Source organism: Macaca thibetana, chromosome 15, assembly GCF_024542745.1.
Source record: "Macaca thibetana thibetana isolate TM-01 chromosome 15, ASM2454274v1, whole genome shotgun sequence".
Classification (NCBI taxonomy): Eukaryota; Metazoa; Chordata; class Mammalia; order Primates; family Cercopithecidae; genus Macaca; species Macaca thibetana.
The window spans coordinates 69,360,765-69,387,403 of record NC_065592.1 but is presented as its reverse complement, the minus strand read 5'-3'; the positions used below and the strand labels follow the sequence as shown (position 1 = coordinate 69,387,403).

The 26,639-nt window shown below is 33.8% G+C and overlaps 1 long non-coding RNA gene across 1 annotated transcript in view; it reads left to right on the top strand.

Annotated features, from left to right (window-relative positions):
• Window positions 1-25,191, top strand: part of LOC126937362 (uncharacterized) — a 59,691-nt gene extending 34,500 nt beyond the window's left edge. Inside the window, exons 3-4 of the long non-coding RNA XR_007719708.1 lie at window positions 6,827-6,943; window positions 24,873-25,191. This is a non-coding gene — a long non-coding RNA (uncharacterized LOC126937362). The remainder of the gene's footprint in view (window positions 1-6,826; window positions 6,944-24,872) is intronic.
• Window positions 25,192-26,639: the final 1,448 nt, after the last annotated feature.

The window sequence follows — 26,639 nt, the reverse complement described above, 5'->3', positions numbered from 1 at the left end:
TACATAGTGGTAAAAATTTTTTGACTCAACAACATTTGTTATACATTTGTAGTATGTCTTAATTGAGACCAGGTTCTATAAAAGTCTGGGGAAAAGTTCCTTGAGGGTTTTACTTTTTATTTACTCATACATTTAATAATTTATTGAACATCTACTACCTACCATGATTTATGTTAATAAAATGGGTCAAATAATTGGGAGAATCATTTCCAACTCTCCCTGTCTTTTATTTGGGATTTTTGTCTGTAAAGTACTGCTTCTTTGAACTTGGGAGTACATAAAGACTTGTAAGTAAAAGAAAACTTCTAAGCTCTACTTTTTTTTTTCTTACTTTACCAATATTATTTACCAGTCACTGTTAGAATTTGAATATCAGTTGTTTGAAAATGGCAGTTGGAGGGTCAGTGTACATGGTTTAAGATTCAGAGTCATACAACTTAGATTTGCTTTTGACATTATCACTATATGACTTTGGCAAGGTAATTTGTCTTTCTATGTTTCAGCTTCTTCACATCTAAAATGGGGCTAATGGATGTCATCTCATAGGATAGTTAAGAGATTTAAAATGTCCTAAGCACACAGAAAGTGGTCACTAAATGCTAGCTTTATTATTATTTTATGTACTTTTTTTTAGTCTAATAAGGGGTGAGAATCAAAAAGAATATTGTAAATTATAGTAGTTTCTGACATGATAATAATATTTTTTGGAAATCATGAAAATGACTGCAATATCTTTGAACAACTCTTGCTTTTTACCAAAAGTACAGTAAATGGTGGAGTTCAAAATTATCGTTATCACATTTACTAGACACATTTATTGGCTTCTGTGAAACACTGTTTTAAGCACTTTAAAATTTTATTTATTTATTTATTTATTTTTGAGATGGAGTCTCGCTGTGTCATCCAGGCTGGAGTGCAATGGCACAATCTTGTCTCACTGCAACCTCCTGCCTCCCAGGTACAAGCGATTCTCCTGCCTCAGCCTCCAGAGTAACTGGGATTACAGGCATGCACCACAATACCCTGCTAATTTTTGTATTTTTAGTAGAGACGGGGTTTCACCATGTTGGCCAGGCTCAAACTCCTGACCTCCTGAGGTCTCGAACTCCTGACCTCAGCTGATCCACCTGCCTTGGCCTCTCAAAGTGCTGGAATTACAGGTGTTAGCAATGGCGCCTGGCCGCACGTTAAAATTATTAACTCATTTAGTTGTCATAGCAATTCTTTGAAGCAGGGAAATAGAGAAACATTATATAATAATATTATCTATGTTTACATTCCTAGCGAAAAAGACAAGATTTAATTCCAGGCTTTCTCTCTCAGGAATCCAAAATTCTGAATTAAAAGCTATCTACTTCTTAATTTTGAGTATTATAAAATGATCGAAATCCTAAAGGCATTAGGTGTACCTTAATAATTAGAAGTCATAGGTGGAGTTCAGAAATTCTGCATTAACTTAGGCATTTGCTATTTCACATAATATGGTATTTTCAATAAATAGCAAGTATGAAGGGAAAAATCCCAAATATTGTTGTGAAAATTTCTAACTTCAACATCATTAACATATTATTTTCTTACAAAAGTATATATTTTCAAAGTAATAGATAAATATTCTCAACCTAATTCTATAATATATAGTATGAAATATCATTTTATATAATTGATGCCAACTACTTAAGAACATAAACAAGGGGAATTACAAACTTATTTATATAATCGCCACACTCATATTGGCAATTTTCTACTTTATATATTCCTAAGTTTTCCCAAATGTTCTTAAAAACAATCATGTTACAAATTGGATTTGTGATCTTTACCTTTCCAGATCTTACCCTTGCAGTGTTTTTTTTTTTTTTTTTTTTTTTTTTGCCTATCACCTTCCATTCTAATCACCCCTCATCAATTTTTAAAAATTTTTAAATGTTTAGCTTCTATGTACCAGTAACAAGAATGTGCCTAATATGTTTGTAACTTCTAAAATCATTAATAATTCAAAACTGAATCACTTATGACATTGCATGAACACTAAGTGTTCATAAGAGTACAAACCAAGACTTATGCTACACATTGAAAAAAAGTAATTATTTCAAACAAATATAGTTCCAGTGGGAGGCAATCGTACCCAATGGAGTGCTAAATTTAAGAAGACTGATAATGTCAATTGTCAGTGAGAATCTGGGACAACTGAAACTCTCATACTTTGCTAGTGAATGTGTAAAATAACATAAACACTTTGGAAACCAGTACACATTTTGTTTTCATAAAATCAAATAAATTCTTCCACTGTGACTCAGAAATTCTACACTTTTTGTATTTATAGCCAAAAGAAATGACAAAAAATGTCCGAGAAAACAACTTGCATGTAAATGTTCTCAAAAGTTTTATTGATAATAGAATAAAACTGAAAATAACCCAAATGCCCGTGAAAAAGATAACAGATAAACAAATTGTGGTTTATCCATAGAATAGAATACTGCTCGGCAGCTGAAAACAAAAACAACCAACCAATCAACCAACGAAACAAACAAAAAAACCATTGCTGATAGAACAAAGCTATGAAATTCTAACGATTTTTTAACTCTCCTGAGAGAAAGAAGTCAGGCACAAATGTATATATACAGTATAATTCTATTTATATAAATTTGTGAAACCAGCAAAACTAACAGACGTTGAAGAAAATGAGAACAGTTGTTACTGGAAAGGAGTCCTGATCCAGACCCCATGACAGAGCTCTCAGATCTGATGCAAGAAAGAATTTGAGGTGGATCCACAGTGTAAAGTGAAAGCAAGTTTATTCGAGAATTTAGAACAAAAAAATATGGCTACTCCTTAGACAGAGCAGCAGCATGGACTGCTCAGTTGCTTAAATTTATTACTTGTTGATTATATGGGAAACAATGTATGAATTATTCATGAGTTTTCTGGGAAAGGGGTGGGCAATTCCTGGAACTGAGGGTTGCTCCCCTTTTTAGACCATATATGGTAACTTCCTGACATTGCCATGGCATTTGTAAGCTGTCATGGTGCTGGTGGGAGTGTCTCTTAGCATGCTAATGCATTAGTGTAAAATGAGCAGTGAGGGTGACCAGAGGTCACTTTCATCACCATCTTGGCTTGGGTGGGATCTGGCCAGCTTCTTTACCACATGCTGTTTTATTAGCAAGGTCTTTGTGACCTGAATCTTGTGCTTACCCCCTATATCATCCTGTGACTCAGGATGCCTTAACCTCCTGGGAATGCAGCCTAGCAGGTCTCAGCCTTATTTTACCCAGCTCTTAATCAAGATGGAGTCACTCTGGTTCAAACACCTCTGACACAGTGATTGCTTCTTGGGATTAAATGAGAAGAATGATTACAGAATGTTCTGGAGGTGAGTTTCATGAATGCATATATTTCTCAAAACCCAGATCTCCATATTTAACTTTAACTAAATTATACCTTAATATAAAGATGATGCCAAAAATAAATATGACAAACTAAAATAAGTCAGATGAAAGCTTGTATATACGACACTACAGTTATACCCCACAGCCACAGCATCTGCATAATGGGATTGAGAGAAAAAACTTTTATGTGAGGAAAGTCAGCACCCTTTAGTTGTCAGGCTCAGAGAGACATTGAAATGCAGAAGCAGTCCACATCACACTTCCCTCTTGAGCTAAATAGTCACCTCTTGAAGCCACTTGCTTCTTGGGTTCTAGACTGACACTAAGTAGCCATAAAATGCCATATACTGGACACCATAAGCTTGTACTCCATGGTTCAACAATGTGTATCCAATCACACCATTGTTATTTCTGTGCCCAGTTAGAATTCCTGTCAAACAACTTTGCATCAGCCCACTCATTGTCCTCTTTTTTCCTTTAAAAACATGCTTGTAAGGAAGGCCTGATGGAGCACTCCCAAGGCAACATGGAAACATTTCACAGGCTGCAGCTGCCAACCTTGGACCAAATAAATGCTCTATAACAGTGTTGCCATGCTTTCTTCCTTCAGGTTGACAGGTCACATATTTTTTATCAAAAATAGTTACTTTACTTTTAGACAGGTACAAAGGCAGTTTTGGGAAGACAGAAGTAGGTATATTTGAAAAATTTCCCCACATTAAATCCACGTGTAGCTCCATTGGGATGAATATCAGACAGTCTCTTCTTCCTCATCTTGCTCCTTTTGGTTCTATTGTCATTTAAATAGAAATCTCTTTTGTCCTGTGTTCTGACTTCCTCTCCTACCAGTTCTTACTGTATTCTGGTAGTTGGCTATAATGTTTTTACATTCGTGGTGGTGTTTTTTGAGCCTGAAGAGTATTCAGAGATTTCTTTATGGTAAAACAAATAATGCAGGATTTTTCTCAGCCCCTTTGCCAAGCTCGCAGCAGGAGGTGCCCTGTCTACCCCACCCACCGGGCTGCGTCCAGCTTGTGCTCCAGCCCATGGCTCTTACAGCTACTGCAACTGTATGCTCAGCCCCTGGCAGGTGGTGGTGTGTGAAAGAGCAAGTGCAGGGTCCAGTCAGCTGTTCGAAATGCCAGCACAGTGATGAACTCCATGCAGGACTTGCTGCTGGACCAGGCATGTTTCCCCAAAAGGAATGTGATGGCACCCAGGCAGGGGTGCACATGACCCCAAAGAGACTGGAGGGGTGTTACAACATGCTAATAAACTCTTTTAGTTTTACCATCCACAGCCTGATAGACAGTGGCATGTTAGCACAGTCAGCCTCTTGCCCTGCTCTGGCCCACAGCTCCAAGGCTGGCTCAGCCCTGCCATTGCTTCCCATGGTGTAGAGTGGCTGCCCTCCTCTGGAGGAGAACAGATGACCACAATGTTATAGCTGTCTGAGTACCCACATTTGTTGGGTACTGAATTCTTGTCCCCCATCCAAGAAGAATGAGGATATGCTGACAACCAAAGAGTGAGGGAGGTGGAGAAGAATTTTACTGAGTAATGGAACAGCTCTTCGTGGAGAAGGGATCCAAAGTCAGGTGGTTTCTCTTCCAGTGTGGCTGGGTCTGGGGCTTTTATGGGCTCAGAATAGGGGAGTGCATGATGATTGGCTTGTGACTATGCAAAAAATAGTTAAAACAAAGGCACCACTCAAAAGTGGGCACAACAGTGTAAAAAATCAATTAGAGAAGGGTAGGTATATATAAAATAGGTGAAGGGTGGGAATCAATCAGAGGAAAGTGCACCGAATGGGAAGAGAGGTTCTCAGTCCAGTCCTTGGATTTACCTGGGACTTGCAGCTAGGCTTTAAACTCTCTTTGGCTTGAAAGTGTTGTTTCAATGGTCACTCACCCCTGTCTGCCTAGGATTTGTCTATGTCCTGCCACTATCATAAACACCATTGCAAAGTATTTAAAATTCTTTACAATGGAGCATCAACGAGGCTTTTCTCCTAATAGGGCCCTTCCCTCACAGCAAACTATGAATAATTATCTGTCACTGTCTTAACAAAGACCACTTCCCTCTACAGGTGAACAGAAGTAAAGAAAGTGACAAAAGTAGGTTGGGGTGACAAAACAAAATGCTTTCCCGCTGTACTTACTTCTGATATCTGAGGAATAATTCTTAAGAGAGCAATGTATTACAGATCTCAAGCTGGCTCCAAGAAAATGGTGCAGTAGGTTTCTCAGTCTTTGGCATGTCTCCAGACTCAGCCTTGTTTGTCTCTCCTAACATCTCACCTTTTCTTTCCTGGGCTCCCAAGGGCAGGCTGCACATGTCTACCAGTCCCTGTGAAAGTGTTAGCTGATAATTAAGATGATAGCTGAAGCCTAAGGTGTTAGCTGACACAGTTTAAGATATAAGCCTCCTGGTGAATTTACACTTTAATCAGGGACTTTGAAAGGTGAAATACTAATTTTGTTCTTTCCATTTTCAATGCTCCATCTTTAATATTATTTATTATGAATATTCATGAAGAATATTCAACTCGTGTAATTAGGGTGAAATAAACTTATTTATAACTAGATCTATCAGTTCCCATAATCTGATCCTCTTTCCACCTGCACTATTTATGAACAACATTCAAAACAAAACAGTGGCCAAAAAATAGATATATGGACCACATCATGCAGAGCTACTTATAATTACCTTTATTTCCTTCAGTCAATTCTTTCAAAAGTCAAAATGACTATCAGTAACCTTAATTGATATTTAAAATTGAAGCATGGCCAGCATAAGATTCTTAGCTCCTACAAATATGAATAAAATTGGTGTGATTTCTTAACCAAAGAAAAATGGCACAAACTTGCCAGACAAGTATTTTACTGACCTTGTTCATATTTATTCTAATTGATTACTTTCAGGGAAGAAAATATCATAACTTTGGAGGGTGACAATATCTTTGATCATTTTAAAAGTTTTACTTCATTTCACAAACTATTCTTCTGTAATTTTTATGGTTTTCTCAGTGTTACATCTGGATAGTACACTTTCACTAACTGTATGCTTTCTTATATTCTGTATTTTATACAGTTGTTGGTATACCACTTATGACCTTTCCTATCTAGGTAAAGCATTGCCAAGATCTTCATATAAGATAATTTCTCATCAAGTCATCCTTCTCCTTTTCATCTGAAATGATTTTATGTTTTTTCATTTAACCTATTTCCAGTTATCAATACACACATTTTTTGAGATGAGGTTTAGCTTTATTGCATAAGCTAAGCTAGAGTGCAGTGGCACAACGATAGCTTACTGCAGTTTCAAACTCCTGGGCTCAAGCAATCCTCTCACCTCAGCCTCCTGAGTAGCTGGCACTATGGGTGCATTTCACGAGGCCCAGCTAATTTTATTTGTTTATTTATTTATGTCTTTTGTAGGAATGGAGTCTTGCCATGGTGCCTCAGCTGGCTTTGAACTTCTGGGCTCAAACAATCCTCCTGCCTCAGCCTCCCAGAATTATCAATATTGAAAGCCAGTTACTGATGATAACATAGGTAAGACTGAACTATGGCTGAACTTATTCATTAATTAATGAGTGGGAAAATTAATGAGTGGGAAACCCCTGAATCTTTGTGCTTCGAGTTGAGAGGTTTCATCTGGCATCGATGCAAAAAGATGCATAAGAGGCTGAAAGTTATTAAGGGCCTCAGTGTTAGCAAGGCAGAGTGGAAACAGAAGGATATACATGGGGTTGGACTAAATGCGATATTCATGCCATTAGGCATATGATTACCTGTGGAAGAACTGTGTAACAGATCCAAAAGTTTGAATGACTGTGAGTATAAAAGAAACACTGAAATCTAAGGATAGTTAGAAGAGGTTTAGAAAACAGAATGAATTCAAATGGAATATACTGAGGTTGAGTTATCAGAAATATATTTAGAAATATCTTGAAGATAATGTGACATTTTAGAGGTGACATTAAGAGAATACATATGTCTAGAGAATTATATTTCAGAATTTAAATTAGTAGAATTGAGAAGTAAGTTTTTGTTCCCAAAAAGAGGATAAGATGAACCAGGAGTGCCAGTGAACCAAAAAAAAAAAAAAAAAAAAAAAAAAAAAAAAAAAAAAAAAGAGAAATATGCAAACATAAGAAATGGGAGAAAGGAAGGATGACCAAAGAGATTAAAAAGGAGTAATCTGGGAGGTGGAGTGAGAACCAATGTCACATATTTCACAGAAAATGAGAGTTCAGAAATATTAAAAAGAGATGTCATGTCTAGTATTAACAGCTGTCATTAATATGCACTAGACCCTTTACTAAGTAAGTACCTTATCTCATTTAAAGTTCAGAACATCTCTTTAAAATAGAAGCATTAGTTGCACAAAGTAGTAAGTCTCAGAGTTTCCTAAGGGCAACTATTCAGAAATTAACAAAGTTGGAGTTTGAATCTTAGGCTGTATGAATGCGATGTAACCACTTACCTACATTATCTCAAAAATTGACTTTATGCTAAGATTGAGAATGAAAAAGGGTCAAAGTGTTTGTTAACTAAACAGTGATCTTTGAAAGAGTAGTTTGGGGATATCTATCAGGATAGAAGCTTAGAGACAGATAATTGAGATGTGAATGCACAGTAGACATTGTAGAGAGTGACAAGAAATTTGGCCCTGAAATAGACAGTTTGATGGGTTAGCCGAGTAGAACGAAGGAAATATATTAAATGCTCTTTCTCTCTCTTTTTAATGATTAAGGAAACTAGAAAATCACTGTGTGTTAACAGAATCATTTTACATTTGTAATATGGTAGTTCTGTGGGTCATCGACTCAGAGATGAAAGCTGACACAATTGAATAGCAATTTATGCTCACTGATGCATCACTGGGAAATGACCTAAATTAGATAGCCCTTGTTAAAAGTAATTACATACATGACATTAAAGAAAGTGAAATGCTAAAATACTAGGCAGAAATAAAAATGAATTACATTAATCTTGGAGAAAATACTGCTTGTTGTGTTTAAGAAATATTAGTATCCATAAACTTTAGACTCTGTCACTTCCTGGCACAGATATATAAGTTATAAAAATCTGAAAATATATACATATTCATATAAAGAAGCCTGGGATGGTGCCTTTCAAAATTAAAAGAAAATGACCAGAGCCTTAATTTTATTTTTCTTCTTCCAATATATGAGTAATTTTATAATAGTGCGATATATCATAGTAACATCATTCAAAGCGTGTCTGGCTGAGAGCCACTATTAGGGCACTTGTGAGTAGATTTGTAAAACTGATATTTTGATTGAAGGTTCTAATTAATTTGACAACATTATCCCAACTTTGAAGAAACTAAACATATTAGAGTATGAGATAGAACATTGGCGTATTTTGCAAAATTTCAATTGATATGGCCCACAAAGGTGGAAGAAAATTCATTATTTATTAATATTTATAATATTATTTTTCTAAGGGACAGAAGACACGTACTTTTTCATGCTGGGGCAGCTGGCACTTAATTCAAACACACTGTCCTTCACTCTAACACATTGATAGACATTTTGACACAAATAATGCACATTTTTTAACACCTTCAAATATAAGCATACACACAAAACACATTAAATGATTGTCTATAGGCAGTGTATGGGCCAGGATACAAACACACACACACAGACACATACAGACACACACACACATACACACTTCTTTTGTCTTGGTGTGGCCATGTGACCTAGTTATCACTCAGTAAATGAGAGTAGAAATAAAATATGCACTCACTAAAGGGCCTCTTCTATCTATAGGAAATGTCTCTTTGGGCTTTCTCTCCTTCATGTGGATATGCAGTCACCCAGTTCTGACTATATAGAAGACACAATTACCTTGGAAAGAGCAACCCAACAGTATGGAAAAAATATTCCTTGAATGCCCTCAGGAAAACATGTTTTCTTTGTAGCCTAGACTTTACTGACTGTTATAGAAAGGAAAGAAATAATAATAATAATAATATATTGTATTAAAGAAATAATAATAATAATATATTGTATTGAAACAAGCTTTATTCTTAGATGAATCAGAATTCCAAGGAAAGAGACTGAGATGTGTTTGCCTTGTCGATGATCACCAATAACAATGACATTCACATGCAAGGCTGAAAGTTTTGCACCATTAACTGTCCCCAAGAAAGCCTGATTGGAAAGTATTATTAATTGTAAGTTAGAACAAAATAATCTTTTTGGAAAGGGCTGCAAATAATCTAAAATCTTCCATTTTTCTTCTTAATTATACAATTTTTCCTAATTTACACAAATTTGGAAAAGAAAATTCCTATCCTTGTTGCTCAAGATTCTCATTATACACTCACCCCACAGGTAGCCTTGCCCGGCTCACAGAAGTACATTTTATTTTATAAATATACATACTTGCACATGCAATTTTCCATAATAAAATCATGTAAGTCATAATATTTAAATAACTTTTTTTATTCACAAAAATATTATGGACAGATTCCATGTTCAGTACATATAGTTCTACCTCTATTTTTTGTGGAAATGTTGCTTAGTATTTTATTCTATTCCTCCACAAATAATGGAATAGCCATTTATCATGGTTATTTAGATTGTTATTGGTATTTTTCTGTTACAATATATGTTTCAATAAGTTGTACACAGGTGTGTATATAGATTAATACGTATTTATGTACTAAGCTACTATTTCTGTAGCTAGATTCATAGTATTGTTATTCTGAATACGGCAAGCATAATTCATACTAAAATCTTCCCCCCCGAAATGTTGGCCCCACAAATAATATATTAGAATGTCCATTCTCTACACTCTCACCACTAGATGCTAGGTTTTCATCTTCAGAATATGATTAAAGTTCTTGCAAGTGGCCAATATCAGATACAGATACACATGACATCTCTAAGTAAAAAGTGTGAGGAGAATTATTTAAATATGCAAGTTCACTCAGATAACATAAAGTAGGGTAATGGTTACTAACAGTTGGTGTGTGTTATATATAGTTAACTTTCAGTTAGGAAGCACGGTAATTACATTGCCCCTTTTTAACCTTTCAAAATATATGTAATGTAAATGTTCTCTTTTTGTTCATATTGTTCCCTCTAGAGGCATCAGATGGTGTAATTTGGATTTACATCATCACAGTAATTGAAATATGAATATATTCGAATTGCTTTCACAATTATGAGGCTTGAATTTAATTATTTTTATTAAGATGGGTAGTGGGATACAATCACAAAAATAAACAATATATTTCTTGCTGTTCATGGCACTGTGTCAACTACTATGCAGCATGAAGCTAATACGGAGGACATTACATTAATTCTCAAAGATTTGCATTTGAAATTCTTTAGGATAAAAATTAACATGGAATGAAGTTGATTGTGATTTAAAATAATCTCATATTCTTTGATTTACTTCTATTTTTCTTTGCTACTTTTCATCTTTTTGTATGCAAGGGTGAGGGACTAATTGATTATTTTCAGAAAGAGTAAAAGAGAAATGTCTGTAAAACATGATGTAGTAGAGTAATTGAGAAGCCTCAAGCGATGTAAAGCGAATGGGGCTTTAAAAGATGACACCTAGAAAACCGGATTTTCCCAGAGTCTGAACTACTAGAATAGGAAAAACTATACAGAAAACAGAATAGTGAAAATGTGTGCAATAAAAATGAAACACACCATTTTATCACCATAGAAATCAGACCAATAATAAATAAATATTCTGTGAAACACAGGCTTTGCCATTAAGATATCAAAAGCCTTTAAACCAAGTGGCAAGTTCTTTATAAGAAATGAAAGCAAATTCCAGATAGAGGGTATTTTTCAATTTAAAAATTTATAAGATCCTATGATTCCTCACACAAATGTAATATGGTGCAGAACACCACCAAATTACCATTCTGCCCTCATCCCACACCTGAGGAGTACATTACTGGTAGGAAGACAGGTTTCAGATAATATCAGAGAAACATATAGAGTAAATGTGTGTGCAAAATTCCCAGTTGTGTTTGTTTAATTAGATGCTGGTAACAGCAGCAAACAATAGTAAAGAAGGCATGGAAACAGAGTGTTAATGAGATTCAAATAAATCAGATATCACTCTTGGACTACAGATAAAAGACAAGCTCCAGTATATCTGCATTTTAATCAGCCTGATCACAGTTTTGATGAATGTGCCAAAGGGACTGTTCTTTGCTCTGTTTTCACAGTGAGTGAAAGGCAACAAAAGGAGCAGTTTTGATTTTTACACTTCCTGACAGATGAGTCATATGGGATTAATGTTGGAATTCATTAAAGCTAGAATTCTACCTAAGGATCATATTTCACAGGATATATACATTACCATTTTATAAAGGTGACATTTAAGAGTCTGGTTAGCTATTTAACAGATTTTGGCAATTGGACAGGACCTAAGTATATACACATGATATTACTAAATATATATGCATCCATAAACACACAACACCAAAGTGTCCTACATTGCTTAGGAAAATATTCTGAGCCATACACAAAAATACATCAATTTTGCTGCTATTAAATAAAAGCAAGAACTTCCAAATACAGTCATTCCCATTATCTAACCATGCATTAACCAAGTTTCTAGAACTGCAACGTATTTTAAGAAGAAAAATTATTTTATTAGGTAAATATTTACTAGTAAATTAACTGCTTAAGATCAGCCACCAACTAAATACTCACCACTTAACATTAGAGTTTATTCCACTTGGGTCAGGCACAGTGACTCATGTCTATCATCCCAGCACTTTGGGAGGGCGAGGCGGAAGGGTCACTTGAAGCCAGGAAATCAAGAACAGTTTGGGAAACACAGCAAGATCCAGTCTCTACAAAAGCTGAAAAAACAAAAACAAAAACAAAACAAAATAAAAAAAAATTGTCCAGGGTTGGTGATACACATCCTTAGTTCAGGCTATAGACCTAGCTACTCCCCTGTCCCCAAAAAAGAAAGACAAAGAATTTATTGCACATGAATAAGTCAGTCTTATACTGAATCTCAGGTATATAGAATATCTAACATTTTAGTGCAAATATAACAGAAAATAAGAGCCAATGAAAATTACGGATCTTGAAAAGATGCAAGATTTTATGAAGTTGATGAAATTGTTGGAGAACTGCTCAAATAATCTACAATAACTTGACAAAGGAGACTTTTTGATAATTAAAATGGATAACAGTCAAGTTCGTTTTCAAACAATGTTTAATACTTCAAAAGAGGATGTCTTGAAGATCAAAAGACCTAGGATCATTGAAGAATGGTAACACTCCGGGAATATTTTTCCTAAATGCCAATTTTGAGAACACATTATGGAAGCCAAAGATGAAGCAAGAGATACTATATCACACCACCACATAATACTTTTAGAAACAAAATTTGATTAATAATCATTTATTAATATTTAATTTGTCCTAAATTTTAGATCATATATGTAATTTTGAATCAGAATTTTTCTCAACACACAAAAATAATTTTCATAAATGTTTACATTTTTAAAGATAACATTTAAAATATTTTTTTCTTCATTTACTATTAATATAGACATTTCCGTCTGTGCCTGCAATATAAGTTTGAGTCACTGAACTTATCTGATTGACTTCTTTTGGCTAAAATGTCTATCATCCTGCTTGGCTAGGCATGAATAAGACATAGCTCCTCTACAGAAGCTCACAGTTTATCGTAAAGAACATTCATGTCAACAATAACAGTATTCCATTGTGATAACCAGAATAAAAGTTGTAAATTAAAATGTGAAATTTAAATGAAAAATTTGGTATCTTGGGTCATAGAAAAAAACATATAGATTGTACTTGGTAGAGAAACAAGTTAAGTCATATGTTTTGTACCTGTCTATACTTTTCTTAATTATGAAGATTCATTTGATACTGTTATGAATATATGTGTTTATATTAGTTTATATTTTCTATACTTGCCACATTTTATGTTAATCTTTTCCCTCCCAGCATGCATAATTTATCTCTGACAATATTTCACAACATTACATCAGCTTGGGGAATATAAAATGACATCATAACTGTAATTCTGAAAGATTCCAGGAAAAGAAAGATGGCTGTGTGAAAACATGTACTTGGTCTGAGAATGACAAAGCGTAAGCATGTAAAAATTTAGAAATCTTTAGAAATAAGTGCTACAAGTTGATTTACTGAAGTGGTAGGCTAATTTTGTTCTTTTGCAAGAAAAATATCTAACAAATACCATGTCTATATAGCTTGTCTGTTGCTTTTTCAGATACAATCATGTAACATACAACCATAATTTGGTCAAGGATGGACCACATATACTACGGTGGTTCCATAAAATTACAATGGAGCTGAAAAATATCTGTTGCCTAATGATGACTTGATGAAAAGTATATAGAAAAAGAATACAAAAAAGAAAATATTTTTCTATAGCCATAGAATTGTCTGCTTTTTAAGGTGTTATTGTAAAAGAGTCAAAAGTTTTACAACTTTAAAATTCATAAACTAAAAAAGTTACAGTAAGCTAAGGTTAATTTATTATTAAAGAAAGAAAATTATGAAATAACTTTAGTGAAGTCTAAGCTTACAGTGTTTGTAAAGCCTACAGTAATGTACAGTAATACCCTAGGTCCTCACATTCACTCGCCACTCACTCAGAGCAAATTTTAGTCCCATAAGCTTCATTCATGCTAAGCACTCTACAGAAGTGTAGCATTTTTAATCTTGCACATCGTATTTTTAGTGTACCTTTTTATGTTTAGACTTGTTTAGATGTACAAGCATTTACCATAGTGTTACGATTGCCTACAATATTCAGTTGCATGCTAAACAAGTTTGCAGCTTAGGAGCAATAAGTTATACCATATAGCCTAGGTGCATAGTAGGCTTTTCTATCTGGCTTTGTTTAAGCACTCTATAATATTCACACAGTGATGAAATTGCCTAATTTGGGGGATGTATGCTATGTCTCTGGATAAATAATTTTCTATTTCTAAATTAAAACCCTAGAGAGTGACCATACATCTTAGTTTGCCTGTGATATAGCTTGTTCATATCACATGTATTAAGCCACCTTAATGTTTATAAATACATTTTTATTCTTAAAGTCCTGATATAGAAAATGAATTATATGCTTATCTTATCATCTATGGTAGACTGTATTTACATGAGTATAAATGTAATATAAAATACATATTCTGCAGCAGACATACTAGAGAGTGCCTGCCATAAAGTAATTACTCTTTACTGAATAAAATGTGTGTGTTTCCAAATAAAAATTTAGGTGGATTAGACCAGAGTCTGAGCATGTATTCCAACAGTGGATGCAAATCACTATATGGCTACTGCACAAACTTCATTTTCTGAAAATTTGTGTGTGTATTTTACAATTCTTTGGAAACTCAATAAATTTTGCAAATAAATATTTTTTAAAGTAACAGAATTCATCATTTTAAGATATGCTTCTATTCTTTATATTTTTAAGGAAAATACTACCAATTAATTCATGACCTGCCATTGATTTTCAGACATATCTGATTTTCAGAGATGTTAACAGGTAGATAAAAAATTGAGAAAAAGCAGTATAATATTTCTACTCCATATAATAACAAATTAATAAAATGGTATTATTGGTTATCACATTATTTACTCTTTATAAATATATTTGTGTTAAGTAGACATCACTGCATCAGTTGTCCTGTGGAGGTCATCATGTTCTGTTCTGTGGGATCATAATTTAACAAGTCAGGATGCTGTGCAATATATCTTTCAAATGTTTATTATTTCTAGATACAATATGTTTATGATGTTTAAATCCTTTTGTGTACATGAAAATTTCTGATTTCAAATTTATAGATATTCTTTCATCATAATTAAAACATTTAATTAAAACTCCATCTCAAACACAAAACAAAACAAAAGAAACAACAACAAAAAAGAGGAAATATAGGCATTCAAATCAGAAAGGAAGAAGTAAAATGAGTGTGGGTGGGGGTAGGGATGGTGGTATATTTCTGCCATTAAAAAAGAAGGAAGTCCATTTGCAACAACATGGATGAAACTGAGGACATTTTACTAAATAAGTCAGACAAAGAAAAAGAAATGCTGTACGATCTCACTTATGTTATATGTGGATTCAACATTGCACTTATTTATACTGAACATGTTATGGTGCCAGAATCTTTCCTAATGATAATATTCACCCATTTTGACTTATGAATATTTGTTTAATAACCCATTTAAGTTAGGCACAAAATTGAAATAACTCTATAATAGTGGATTTGGGGAAGGTTCATTTTAACAATTCAGTGTATTTTCTTATTTGCAATCACATCACATAGAATATGGTTGACTCTCAAGCCTGAAGTTAAGCTGGAGTTTAACACATATATGGAGAAAAGACATTTGTTGGCAACTACCATTCTGCTTTCTGTATCTATGAGTTTAATTTTTTTTTAGAGTTCACATACAACATAAGTGAGATCATACAGTATTTCTCTTTCTTTGTCTGACTTATTTCACTTAGTAAAAGGTCCTCCATTTCATCCATGTTGTTGCAAATGGACTTCCTTCTTTTTTAATGTCAGAAATATACCACCATCCCTGCCCCCATCCACACACATTTTACTTCCTTTCTGATTTGAATGCCTTAATCCCTCTTTTTGTTTTGTTTTGTTTTTTGCTTTGTTTTGTTTTTTTGTTTTTGAGACGGAGTCTCACTCTATCACCGAGGTTGGAGTGCAGAGGCGTGATCTCAGCTCACTGCAACCTCCACCTCCTGGGTTCAAGTGATTCTCCTGCCTCACCCTCCCGCATAGATGGGATTGCACATCACCACACCTGGCTAATTTTCTGTATTTTTAGTAGAGACAGGGTTTCACTATATTGGCTAGGCTAGTCTCCAACTCGTGACCTCAGGTGATACACCGACTTGGCCTCCCAAAGTGCTGGGATTACAGGTGTGAGCCACCATGCCTGGCCTGAATGCCTTTATTTCTTTTTTAACCTGATCGCTCTGACAAGTACTTCTATTACCATGTTGAATAGAAGTGGGAATCCTTGTGTTGTTCCTGATCTTAGAGGAAAAGCTTTTAACTTTTTTCAACATTGAGTATGATGTTACTTGTAGGCTTGTACTATATGGCCTTTATTATGTTGAGGTAGGTTTATTCTATAAGTAATTTGCTGAGAGTTTTCATGATGAAAGAATGTTGAATTTTATCGAATTCTTTGTGCATGTGTGTATTTATTGAGATGATCATGATTTTTGTTCCTCCATTCTATAAATGGGGTGCATCATGTTTACCGGCATGTGTATGTGTAAGCATCCTTACATTCCTGTGATAAATCCCATTTAATCATATAAATGACTCTTAATGCACTGCTGAATTTGGTTTGCTAGCATCTTGTTAAAAATTTTTACAACTATGCTGTGATTGTTAATATTGACTGTCAATTTTATTGGATTGAAGGATGCAAACTATTGTCCCTGAGTGTGTCTGTGAGGGTGTTGCAGAAGGAGATTAACATCTGAGTCAGTGGACTGGGAGAGGCAGACCCACCCTCAATCTGGGTGGGCACCATCTAATCAGTTGCCAGCATGGCTAGAATAAAGAAGACAGAAGAGGGTGGAAAGAGTAGACTTGCTGAGTCTTCTGGCCTTCATTTTTCTCTTGTGCTGGAATTCCCGCCCTCAAATATCAGATTCCAAGTTCTTCAGCTTTTTGACTCTTGGTCTTACACCAGTGGTCTTGCAATTACACCAGTGCAGACTGAAGGCTACACTGTTGGCTTCCTTACTTTTGAAGTTTTAGGACTTGGACTGGTTTACTTGCTCTTATAAGCAAGAATGCAAGCAAAAAGATAATGGAATAAGATTTCTAAAATATCTTTAAAAACTAAATATTATCTCCTTTGCTGCAACATGGTTGGAGCTGGAGGCCATTATCCTAAGCAAACAAACACAAGAAAAGCAAACCAAATGTCGCATGTTCTCACTTGTAAGTGGGAACTGAACACTGAGTACATATGAACACAAAGAAAGGAACAACAGACACCAGAGCCTCCTTGAAAGTGAAGAGTGAAGATCGAAAGTGGAGAGTGAAGATCGAAAAACTACCTATCAGGTACTATGCTTATTACCTGCATGACAAAATAACCTGCACACAAAACCCGTATGACACACAATTTACTTAAATAGCAAAAATGCACATATACCCTAAATTTAAAATAAATAGATAAATATCAACACAAAATTTTATGCCCAAAGCAAATATCTTTCCAAATTGGAGACAAACTAAACTGTTTCAGAAACTCAAAGTAATTTATCTCCAGAAGACCCAAGAAATGTTTAAGGAAGTCCTTCATAAAGGCAAATGATAGCAGAGAGAAATATGAATCAACATGAAGGAACGAAAAAATGCTGAAATTAGTGTCTATAAGGCAAAATACAGGAAAGTGTTTTTCTCTGTAAGATAATTGTGTAAACAAAAATGATACAAATGTAATGTGACGTATGAAATAACAGATGAAAAATAAAATGTATGCCAATTATACATAAAGGTCAAGAGGGGAAAAAGGAAGTATATACTTGTATGGTTATTGTGCTATATACGAAGTGGTATCACTTCTAATAGGGGACTAGGAAAATTTCAAAGTAAATGTTATAAATTTTAGACTAGTCACTACTGTAACAAAAAATAGTTATCAATAATATGCCAATAAAGAAGATAAAGTTCTATCATAACTACTCAATTAATCTAAAGGAATGCAAAATTAGAAGGTAAAGGAGAAAGAAGTAAAGAAAAACAGAAAACAAATATCATGATTATAGATTAATTCTAAGCATATCGATAATCATAGTAAATGTAACTGGTACAAATAATACAATTAAAAAGCAGAGATTGTCAATTAAATAACAAACAATAACCAGCTACCTGCTACTTAAATATGTTTCAAACATAAAGACTCACATATGTTAAAATTAAATTATGCAGAAAGATATGTCAAGTAGCACTAAAAAAAGGTAACTTGGAGTGTGTCTATTACTATCAGATAAGGTAGTTTTCTGAGTAAAGCATATTACCAGGAATAAGGAAAGGCATTTTATAATGATAAAGGAGTTTACTTATCAAGACAGCATAACAATCATAAATAAACATTCACATACCTTATGACAAAATTTAAAAGTACCTAAAAAATACTTACAGAAGTTAGGAAAAATAGAAATTTCAGAGTTATAATCAGAGATGACATTTACAGAATGCTCTATCCAACAACAGCAGAATAAACATTCTTTTTAAGTGCACATGAAATATTTAATAAGATTGCTTACTCTGGACCACAAGACAACTCTAAATACATTTAAAATAATTCAGCTCATACAAAGTATGTTTTCAGACCAGTATGGAATTAAAGTAGTAATCAATACCAGAAAAAAAAATGTTCAAATGCTTGAAACATAACTAATATACTTCTAAAAAATTCTATAGAGGAAAAAAATCAAATTGGAGAGTATTTTACCCTGATTGCAAACAACGACACATCATTTCAAAATTTGCATAAAGCCATTCAAGAAGTATTGAGGTCAGGGAGGTGGCTCACGCCTGTCATCCCAGCCCTTTGGGAGGCCAAGGCAAGCAGATTACTTGAGCCCGGGAATTGGAGACCAGCCTGGGCAACCAGCCTGGGCGACCAGCCTGGGCAACATGGTGAAATTCTGTCTCTACAAAAAGTACAAAAATTAAAAAAGGAACACTGACAGAAATGTAAAGTATGAAGCACCTATATTAGAAAAGGAAAGATCTCAATAACATCAGCAAACGCCCTAATAAAATTAGAAAAATAGAGAAAATAAAGTTCAAAATAAATAAAATAAATAATAATAATGTGGGTACAAATCAATGATTAGAATGCATAACACAGTAGAGCAAATCAATGAAACAAAAGGCATCCCTTTGAAAAGATCAATAAAAATGACACATTTCTAATCTAACAAATTAAGAAAAAAAGAGAGAAAATCACACCTTACTAACAGCAGGAACAAGAGAGGTGACATCACCACAGATTCTGTATGTATATTTAAAGACAGACAAGGTAACATTATGAACAACTCCATGTCAATAATCTCAGCAACTTATGAGAAGTGGATAAATATCCTGAAAGACACATACTACCAAAGCTCATTCAAGAAGAAGTAGATAACCTAAATAGCTACTTACAATTAAAAACACTGAATTGATGATATAAAATTTTTGAACAAAATAACCTCTAAACTTAGATACAGTCACAGGGAATTTTATAATATGTTAAAAACATTAATTATTCATTAACTTTTCCCAAAAATGAAGAGGAGGAATTAATTTTCAGCTTATTCTTTGAGGCTAGAAAATAGATAGCAAAATAAAGCAAAATCAAAAAAGAAAAGTACAGATAAATGTTCTTTGTGAGTACAGATATAAGAATTCTAACAAAATATTAGCAAATCATATCCAATAATATGTTAAAAGGATAATGAAGAATGACCACGAACAGTTAAGTCAGCAATTTAAGACTGTTTTAATATATAAGCATCAATCAATGTAATTCACTCCATTAACAGATTAAGGAAGAAACAACAACTGATCATTTCTTATAGACACATAGAAAGCATTTGGAAAAATACAAATTTCATTTCTGATAGAAACTTTAAGCAAAGTAGAAATAGAAAATATCTCAAACTGATCAAGGGCATCTATGAAACCCTGACAAAAAACATTATATTTAATAGTGAAACACTGAATACTTTCTTCCACATATCAGGACAACGGTGGAGATGTGAGGTCTCACCACTTCTAGTCAGTATTGAACTGGAAGTTCTAGTCATGCAATTAGTCAATAATAATATAAGAGGCATCCAGGTTAGAGATGAAAAATTAGAATTTAATTCTCATATGAATTTATTCTTTTTTCAAAAACATTCAATGGAGATTACAAAAAACAAATGAATGCAAATAAACAAAAGCAGCTTCTAAAATAAATAAGTTTAGATATTGCAGGTTCTAAAATAAATACAGTACAATCTATTGAAATTCTGTATACTAACAAACAATCAGAAATCCAAACAAAAACACCTAACCAATTTAAAATAGTATAAAACACACCTTCAAAGGGATCGGTCCAACAAAAGATCCATGAATCCAATACAAGCAAAGATACACACTGAAAACCAGGAAGAGCGCTGAGAGAAATGAAACATTTAAAAAATATGTATACCTTGTTCATGTGTTTAAAGTCTTCATATTGTTAAGATGTAGAATTGATACATTGATATACTGATATATATCTCAAATTGATATATAGCTTCAACAAAATCTAATATAATTTTTACCAGGCTTTTCTAATATAATTAGCTAGCTGATTCTAAAATTCATTTGGAAATGCAAGACATACAATGGTTAAAACATTGAAAAAGAAGAACAACATTGGAAGAGTAACACTGTGTGATACAAGACTACAACAATCAAGATAGTGTGGTAGTGTCATAAATATGCACTAGTAAATCAATAGAACCTAATAGGCCAGAAATAGACCAAATCATGTATATGTAAACTGATTTTACATCAAAATGCAAGGAGAATTCAGAGGAGAAAAGATATTTTTAATAAATGGTACCAGGAAAGTTGGAGATATGTATAAACAATGTACTTTTGATTCCTATCTCAAATATTATATAATAATTAACTAAAAATGAATCAGTTATTTACTTAAATGTAAAGCCTAAACCTGTAAAAATGCTAAAAGAAAATATTTACAGCTATTGGTTAAAAAAAGTAGCTTAGTTTGAACATCAAAAACACAATTCATAAAAGAAGAAAAAAAGATTAAATTTCAGCAAAATTTAAAATGTCTGCTCTCCATAATACACTCTTCAAAGAAGGAAAACACAAACCACAGAGTGGAGAAAATGGAATTATATCCATAATACATAATGAATTCTTAAAATGCAATAATTAAACAAGCTATCTAATAAATATGAGGATGAGAAAATAAAACAGACACAAGATGAATATATCAAAAATAGAGCACAGATTTGTAAATAAGCTGAACATCATTAGTGTTTAGGGAAATGCAAATTTATAAGATAATATATGCTAACCCATTTATTATAATGGCTAAGATTTAAAAGTTTGGCCATATTAAATCACCATGAAGGAAATGTAGGAACTGGAATTCTTATACACTCCTGGTAGGAATATAAAATGATACAATCACATTGAAAATCAGTTTGGTAATTTAAAAAAAATTTTGGCAAATTTATCACATATGATCCAATCATTCTTCTAGGTATCCTCAAAAAAAAAAAAAAAAAAATATATATATATATATATCTGTTGGTAAAAAGACTTGTATACCCATAGTCATTGCAGCTTTCCTAGTAATAGCTAATAACTTGGAAAACAAACAATGAATGCTCATCAACAGGTCAGGTATATAAATCCAATAGAACATTGCTCAGCAGTAATAAAGAATAAACTATTGATAAGTACAACATCATGGATGAAACTCAAAATAATTATGCTGTGTGGAAGAAATCAAACCTAAAAGAATATGTCCTATAAAATCAATGCCTATGAAATTCTAGAAAATGCAATTCACTGTCAATAGAGAAACAGACAATTGCTGGGAAGAGGGGGAAAGAAGGGATTACACTTCATCTTAGCCAAAAGGCCGACAAGCTACAAGAAGGGATTCCAAAGGGAAATGCAGAGGTGGCTTCATGGAACTACAACCATTATGGATGCACAGAGCCCATGTTCAGATCTGCCCTGTGCTTGGAGTTTAATGTGATGCTGTAACCCTCTTGAAATTCTTATTTTATCTCTGAGTTTTTGTTTTATAAATGGAATCATAAAACGGAACATGTGTGACAACGGAACATGTGGTAGGAGTTTGGAGCCTTGGCTCACAGGGAGCCCCTGATACCACTGTCTACTGCGACCAGGACTGGTTCTTGGCTGCCCCCTCACAGAACTCTGGCACCTTGGGACCCTACGCAGGACCACTGCCACCTTTAGTCAGGAGTGGAGACCAGGTTGCTTGGGCAGGGAGGCTGTATGCAGTGCAGCTGCATCCCTCTGCTCCTGTGGGAGCCTGCGTGCATGGGCAGAGAGGGGAGAGGGAGGGCCGGTGTGGCCAAGAGGCGTCTTAGGGAAGGGTAAAGAGAAGACCACCCTCTTTTGGTTGGCAGCACCTCAGCACATTTGAAAGGCGAACCATATGGAATCTCTTAGCTATCTAGATCCAGGAATAGAGCATGTTGCAGGATAGACGTCGCATTCCTTGGAGGTGTCCGGACCACCAAGATGGGATTACGGGACTATGAACTCGTAGGAAGAGGAGATTGACTTCCCTGCACCCCACAGGGATCCCACATTTTTGCTATGCACTGGTTACTGCAAATTGTATATCTTGCCCCGGGAATTTGTGCTCCCTTTTCATATGTTCACTATCTTGATTGTGGCAAGGTTTTCACAGGTATATTCTTTCATCAAAACTTACCAAATTATAACTCTTTACATATGTACGGTTTATTGTATGTCAGGTATGCCTCAACAAAACTGTGGCAGAAAATCTAAGAGAAATGAAAAAATGGGTCAGTTTATTACCAACTGATATATTTGTATGTAAACACGCAGCTCTATATGTAATTTGGATAGAAGAAGAATATTGTTTTCATACCCATGGAAGGCAAATAATTAGTAGTATTTTTATCACCAATGACAGGGTATGCAGCTATCAAACACATAGCTCAGGAAACAACTGCTTTCCATATTATGTAATACAAAATAACAAATTTATAAAACTAATTGGTGCTTGAATCAGGTAACACTCTAAGGTCACACTGAAGGTTTTTCAAATCATTGCAAGGTATTTTCTGACTGAAATCTTAGGTTAAAAGGAGGGAACTAAGTATAAAGGATTTGAAGTTTCTTTTAAACAAATAATTCCAAGGCTATATTTCAAAAAATTAAAACATGGGAGTCCTGTCGTTTCTCCCACTGATCTATTTGCCAATCAGAAGAAAGAAAGTATCAGCAGAATTGGGTTTTTTTTTTCACCAATTCTATTTCCTGATGTGAGGAATTTTATTTAGTCTAGGAGACCAGGAAATTCACTACCTAGCACAGCTTTCAAATTAGCCTAGCATCGTTGTGGTTGATCATGGCAGAATCTTCTTGTCTCCAAGACACTCTCTTGCTTCCTATGGCTACCAAAGAAGGGTAAGATTATCCAATTGAGAGGTTGAAAAGGACAACTGTTACTGTGTACTAAAGAGTATTATACATCCGTTTAAGAGAATATGAATTCAGTATCACCAAGGCAGAATAATTGTTATAAATATAAAAGTAAATACACATATATATGCATACATATATATGAGCATTCATGAACCCAACAATCCAAAAAACAGCTACAAGCTAACACTGCTTAGATAATCAATAAGAGGACTTTAAAAAAATAAGCAATATATAATGAAAACTATCTTTATAGATATTCATTATGTATGTAAATGCATACAAATATTCACTCAAAAATTGATAAAAGGATTATCCTTTTAGAAGTACCTTGAATTGTTGAAGCAGTCAAGTGGAATTGTAATGTCGTTTGAATTACTTTACAATGTGAATGTTAGCATTTGCTGTGCATACCTAAAAATGATTTTCAAAATTATACATGAATGTGCTTTGTAAAAAGTGAACAAAACATATGAAAAACAAATGACAAAACAACTGACAAACAAATATCAGAACTGTTCACTACCATTAGAGTTATTACTGTCACTACAGGGATCTGCAACAGCAAACATGCCAAAACTGGAATGCGGGTAAACTAATGAAAGATTTATTAGTAATCGTGGTTATGTATCCTAACCAAAAAGAAAAATAAGTGTGTCATTAATGCAGAGCCACTTATAGTAAAGGAGCAGTGTGTGTTCTAAAGAGGAGATTTTTGCTCAGAGGCCTCCAACGCTTCCACAATGAGAGTGCATTTAAAAGAAATCTGCTTTTAATATCTTCTTCCATGGCAGAGAATTTATTGACTCATTGAAACTAACCTTTGTAGAATGCATCCATTTCCCAGGTATTGTGCTAGGCAGAGAAATTCAAACTATATGATGTATCTCTAATTGCCATGAAAAAATAACAAGATGCTTTGATTGAATTACTCTGATTTCCTCATCATTATAAAAGCCACACTGATATGATTGCCTAAAAGTTATTGCCCTGTACATTTTTCAGGAACGCTTCATTGATATTTGAATGCAAACTACACATAAAATAAGGAGAAAATGGAGTTTTTATTAGTTATGATACATTCCTGGCCTTTTAAAATATGTGTTTGATACTCCATCTATTTAAGACAATGTTTTTCAAATAACTAATGACATATATTCTTTCTCTCCTTCTTTCTTCCTCAAACAGAGGGTTGTGTGGAACTGTTCTAGAACTCTGACTGGACTGAGGCAAAATCTTTAAGCAAAATTATTTTAGCGCTGTGCTTGGTGCTTTTCCTTAATATTTCACATCGTCTGAAAACAGAAGATCAAAGTGAAAATCAGTGAAGCTCACCCAAATGTCAGAATTGGTTGTACTTGTAGTTTACAAGATAAAATGAACAGACTGGCATGATGTTATCACCAGGACAGTAATTTAAATGCTGATTATGACTGCATACACAGTCAAAAGAAAATGAATGATATTAAAAATCATATATAAATGGAACACCTCTCATACTTTAAGTCCACACGAAGACATCATATATTTACTATGTTTCAGAAATATCAACATTTTTGTCTACACGTAAATTAAATGTGCATTTTATGGCATATAAGATAGCAATTAACTGACATCCTACTCAAATTGAAATTTAAAACATGTTAAATTTATATTGAATAGTAGCCTCTGCAGGGATAAGAGAGAAGCAGGACTGATTTTTACTGTGGTGTAAGAAAATCTAAATTGTATGTTTAACTTTTTGTATGTCAACTAAATCACATAGTCCATTATGAAGGGAATAAAATACACAACATTAGTTTCAGAAAGTACTCTTTTGATCATTTATTAACAAAAATAAAACAACAAACAGTTTTTTCCTCCAAATGAGGCGATTGCAGGCCTATTTACTTTGCTTACCAAGTACTCTCTTAATTTTAGATTATTATAGTTTGTCCTAATCCAGAATTTGGATGAGATTTGAAGAACAATACAATTAAAATGAGAATCAAAGTGGTATCCAGGTTATTTTTAAACAAACAACTTCTACTAAAGTAAATAAATACATAATACTTAGTCAATGTGTTCCAACCAGGATACTAGAATGTATTTAAGACAAATGAACAAGAAAGTATCTTTTTGAGTCTTATTCTCAAAAAAAGAGTAATCTTATGATCTTCTATAGCTATATAAATAATTTCTTCATTAGTGTGTCTATGTATATAATGTATATGTGTGTCTGTATGTGTATACATACAAATATATACACACACACGCAAATAGATTTAAATAAGAAAATGAACATGAAACATTTTATGCTTAAATAAAAAAATGAACTCGGCAGTCAGAGGTGAAAAATAATGTGATTGAACTTTTAAAAGCCTTGGATATTTTAGAAGAGAGATCTTAAAGATAGAGAAATGTATATTAAAACTACAATCGATAATACCAATAATTCATCATTGCTTCAGGAAAAATAAAAGTGCTGCCAAATGGAGGGAATTTAGAAATTCCTGAGCGAAGTGCTTGTTGAGATAAATTCCTGAAAGGAAAATTAAACAAACATGCCATTAAAACAGGAAGCTTTTTTCTACAAGCATTACACTTATAGCAGTAAAACACAGCACGAGATTCGAAGTCTTATTTTTTAAAAAAGAGAGTTTCAAATAAAAGTTGACGATGGATGAGTCGTGTCCTGTTCTTGATTTGGATAAAATAAATGGCAAACTGTTAACAGAATTTTAAAGACTGCAATACAAGTTCAATAAAGTTGTGAGTTCAACAGACTGAAAGCCTTGGAAATCCCGATCCAGTCAGGTAAAGTAACTGGAGAAACTACTGGGGTTCCATATAATGAGTGTTCCAATGGCTGAGAAGAATATCAGTGCACATATTGTTAAATTCATTATTGGTTTTGATCAGTAGAGTATCTTTCTCCAATTAACCTTTTCTCAGCAAAGTAAATGAGACCCTGAT